This window comes from Engraulis encrasicolus, chromosome 16, assembly GCF_034702125.1.
Source record: "Engraulis encrasicolus isolate BLACKSEA-1 chromosome 16, IST_EnEncr_1.0, whole genome shotgun sequence".
Taxonomy (NCBI): Eukaryota; Metazoa; Chordata; class Actinopteri; order Clupeiformes; family Engraulidae; genus Engraulis; species Engraulis encrasicolus.
In genome coordinates, this window is record NC_085872.1 from 11,611,094 (window position 1) to 11,616,093 (window position 5,000).

The 5,000-nt window shown below is 45.1% G+C and overlaps 1 protein-coding gene across 1 annotated transcript in view; it reads right to left on the reverse strand.

Moving 5' to 3' along the window:
* The window catches only part of camsap2b (calmodulin regulated spectrin-associated protein family, member 2b), a 75,305-nt gene that overhangs the window by 23,974 nt on the left and 46,331 nt on the right, over positions 1-5,000 (reverse strand). The gene's annotated exons all lie outside the window — the stretch shown is intronic.

Consider the following 5,000-nt stretch of genomic DNA (forward strand, 5'->3'; position numbering starts at 1 on the left):
CACACACACACACACACACACACACACACACACACACACACACACACACACACACACACACACACACACACACACACACACACACGCACACACACACACACGCACACACACACACACACACACACCACACACCTCCACAATGCAAATACATACACAGACAAACCAATACAGACATATACTGTACACGACAGGGCATGCATATGGACATCATTCAGTCAAACAATACACTTCTTTCTCTCACTCTTGCATAACCAGATGCACACACATGCAATCACATACAGTGAGAGAGAGAGAGAGAGAGAGAGAGAGAGAGAGAGAGAGAGAGAGAGAGAGAGAGAGAGAGAGAGAGAGAGACAGAGAGAGAGAGAGAGAGAGAGTGAGAGAGAGAGAGAGAGAGAGAGAGAGAGAGACTCACATATACTTCATAATCCCCTCCACACACGCACATACTCTCACACACACGCACATACTCTCACACACATACACAAAGGGAGGGCTCCTAAGTAGTTTGGTTTAGTTGTTGTGCTGTGTGTTATTGATCAACCATGGGGAATACAGGGGCAATAACCACACAGCAGGAGAGTTATCATGACATGCACAGGAGGGCAGGAGCAGCAGGAGCAGCAGCAATACCATTGGATGATTCATGTAGAGGACTAGGGGGTTACTCGTTAGCTCTATCACTTGCCCAAGTTGCATTGGAAAACACACTGGTCCACTTCAGAAAGACTGGGGACAACTGGAGCCCTCATAATCCTTTTTGTGATTTTATTGTGGTGCAAGTACGTTTGTATAATGACTGACATTTCAACACAGTGCACCTTCCTCAAAGTCATAAGTTTTCAGTGCTCCAGTTGTCCCTGGCCTTGTCTTTCTGAAGTGGACCAGTTTGTGGTGCCCGCGGGCACCAGGTAACCCTTCAGGGGCTTATGAGGTGCCCACCAAAGATGGTAATAAATGGTAATAAATAGTGACGACTTTGTTCACTTTCCATTGTCTACCGTCCTGTAATGGAAGCACCAAGAAGGTTAAAGCACAAGTGACTTCCCTTGTCCATGTTATACTATTGCATACTATTATGGTGTCCCTGTCACACACACTTTACTCTGCTTCTACCAGTTGTCATGTCCTTTGTCTTGCTGCTGTGTATGGATACGGGGGGAACAGGGTCTGCAATTCAGTCACTGGATTGCTCACTGTTTACATGTAAGTGGAGGTGTTAATGAGTTTGTTCCAGGAGTAAGGGGGGTGTAGACATTGCACTGTGCTTGTGTTGGACAGAGTGAGAGAAAGGCAGACAGACACAGGGAGAGACAGACAGACAGACAGATGCAATGAGGTAGCTAGACAGAGCATGAGAGGGAGAGAGAAAGAGCGAGAGAGAGAGAGAGAGAGAGAGAGAGAGAGAGAGAGAGAGAGAGAGAGAGAGAGAGAGAGAGAGAGAGAGAGAGAGAGAGAGAAAGAGAGACAGAGACAGAGACAGAGACAGAGACAGAGACAGAGACAGAGACAGAGACAGAGAGACAGACAGAAAGGTTTTAAAGAAAGATAGCACTTTCAGTATGCTGAAATTACCTTGCATTAACCTGGGAATGGGAGCTGGGGATAGGCCTAATAGATTGTCCCCAAGTGGGCTGTAAGCATCCGCGGGCCTGATTTAAGGGCTCAATAATGCTGCTCTGGCAGACTAGATACATTAAAATACACCCAATACAGTACGTCTCCTCTATAGAAGCACTTGAGCTACAAATCACGGCGTTCGAGCTTCATTTCTCATTTCAGTGCCGGCGTGTGAGCTGTGAGGATGTCAGCTTGGGAAGGGCTCGTAAAGGTGAAGTCAGGCCTGGACCCTCTTCCATATATCCAAGCCATGCATAGCAGCTGCATAAGGTAATGCGTCTTCCTGATTGATCCCCCAAAATCCCCAAATCATGATTTTTCATACATTTTCATCAAAGATGAACCCCCCACTCCTGGCTTGCTTCGCTTATGGCCCGAAACAATAGATGTTTTTTAGAAAATAATTTTACAATTATTCTGTGTTTTTACCTAAATATCTATGACTAGGCCTACATCTCAGGTGAACTTATTTTGTGATTTTTATAGCTTGTCAAATTCGTTCCACATTTTTCGTTCATGTTTTTATGCGAATATCTATGCTCAATTCCCCTCAACTCAGCTCAACTCACCTCAACTCAGCTGTACTTTGTTTAAGGTAGAGGTCCATGTCTATCCCATGTTTTGAAGAGAATGCGAAGATGTGAGTGGGTATGAGGACAACATAAAGGAATGAATGAATGAACAGGGAGCACTGGACTATGATGACTTAAATGTTGATCTAAGCCACAGGCGGATCATGGAGGCGGGAAAAGGTTAGATAGTGAAAGAAAAGGGGTCACACTCAGGGTGGGGTATCAAACCGCGAGCAGGCCTGGGTGAGGTGTTGAGGGTCAAAGGTCAAATCCATGGAAACTGGGAGATAGGGTCTGGGAAAGGGCAGGCAGGGGGGTTGCTCCACTGTCTGGGAGAGTGGGCTGAGCGAAGGGGGGGAGGCAAGACGGCCTTAGGTAGCTGGGTTCCACTCAGTGACCCCTCACATGCACTCAGGCGAGACCTTTAATGAACCAAGCAAGGTTTGGAGTTGGAGGAGTAGCTAAGTGGTGGGAAAACATAACCTGGTGGAAGTGGGGCTCATGGTGGTAGTGGTGGTGGAGGGGGAGGGGAAGGGGCAGGGGCAGAGGTAAAAACCAGATGGAAGGACTTACAGGTACCAGTTTCCAGTACCATTTGGCTGAAGACTTTTGGTCAGACTTTTTGGTCAGGAGCAAAAAAGAAAAAGACAGGAGATAAACCAACAGAATAATAGACAGAAGAAAGAATAGGAGATCGGAGGAGAGGAGAGGTAGAGAAATTCCAAGGATGTCAAAGAAGAGAGGAGGAGATGGGAGAGTAAATGATGAGAGGAGAGGAGAAGACAGAGGAGAGGACAGAGAGAAAGACATTAACATTGGTCCATCAGTGAGCAGGGCACAGGGTTAGAGAAGAGTGGATTGGACATTTCTTTTTTGTCATCAGTACAGATACTGTTTTGTGGCGATAGAACTTTTATCACCAAATTTCAGGCACAAATTGTGCTAATATTTTGCATCTATGGGTTCAAAGAAAATCACCAGATAAAATAGGTCACAAAGTCCATCCCACTCGTTTCTAACTTTATGGATTTGACAGTTGGCATTAATGGGGGGGAGGATGGAGACTCCTGTGAAGACATACATGTAGAAATAGAAAACCACTGGTCAAATGATGGTTAAAACAACACATAGTAGTTTTGTCAATCTTGAAACTGTGTTTCCCAATTGTTTCAGTTGTTTATAAATTCTGCCTCCAACTTGTAAAGTGACAAAAGACAGAAACGAGTAAGTGTTGCTTTAAGTACGTATGTTGTAATGGATCCCTAGTAATCAGAATGCTAAAACCGTGAAATCTACAATAGAGAATTAAGGGGCTTTGTGCCAGCCCACGATAATGATGCTAAACGGTAAAAAAAGGTAGGCCTGCTTCCTACCAATTGCTAAACTTTAACCCCTGTGTGCAGAGCATGTTATAACCTTACTGTCACCAAAAATGTTGTTTTAGTCTGTTACTGTCTGATGTCATAGCAATGTTGTTATGATGTAGTTGAGTCTTTTTTTTAGTAATGAGTGAACGGACCCGCTGGCGGACCCATCTGCACAAAGAGGCTACAAGATGCATGAAAGGTGTTTTTTTGGAGCGCAATTGGCAGTGAGCAGACCTACCCCCGGGCTGACACTATTGTCTGGCACCATAATGAAAATGAATCTGGACTGGTGCTAAACCCCAGAAAAAGATGAGCTCCTGACAACAGAAAGGTCCTTACTGCTCTACTGTGCATCTATTTCAGTGATGGCTGTTATGCTGTTTGAGACACCACATTCATCTCTCTTTCCTCCTAAACCAGCACACACAGGCACTGTGATCTAACATTCATTGTAAAATGTCCTGTCTTTGTAACCAGCAACTGATACAGTTAGATTTCTTCCCCTTGCAGTCACTGGCACTCAAAATATTGTTTTTTAATAACATTTTCATCAGCCTTCTCTGATGAGATTGTGTCAGTACGTAAATTAGTTCAGGGTTTGAGGCACAGGAGGGCTTCAGTAGGCAAAATTAATCTTTGGGGTCTCTTCCGTTCGGCTCATTAAACACACGGCATAAGTACGTAAATGGAAAAAGAGGAAACTATTCCCCTGCCTTGATCACCATAGACAGAGGCACTGAAAGTGCTCCATAGTGAGAAGGCCGCGGGGCAGCCAAGTGAGAGCGCTTGAGAGCTTAGAGGGTTAATCTACTGGAGCCAAAATACTCTGAGCCTTAAGACACAAAGTCAAAACTCTGCACGTCAAACTCCAAAACACCATCGCCCCCCGCCCTCCCCTCCACACATGCACACACATAAACAGTCCACACACTCACAAAGCCTCAGCGTTACTATGGATACATTCACACATGTATCCGCTCATACAAATGTACACCCACCCACACACGCTCAAAGAAACACATAAAGTGCTGATTATAATGAATAACCAGCCAAAACAAGTGTAGTGTTATTCTGAGAGAAGATGTCTGACATCAGGGAAGCTGACAGTGGTGGGATCACGGGCCCAGGGAGAGGGGGAGCAGAGATGGGTCCTTGATTACATCATATGTATGTTTGGGGGCTCTGTCAGATGATGTTGTCCTGAGTCTGGCTAAAACTGTCAGCAGCCCTCTCCGACACTGACCAAATAACTACTATATGTTATTGCTATAAATAATCTATTGTATAATAACTAGAACAAAATGATGGCGCGGTGGTGTAGTCCGCTAATATACCTGACCACATGCACTACTGTATTCTGGATGCCCATGGGGACCTAGGTTCGAATACAGACTGCGTAGTTTCTCAACCCTACCCCATCTCTCACTCACTCGCTTCCTGT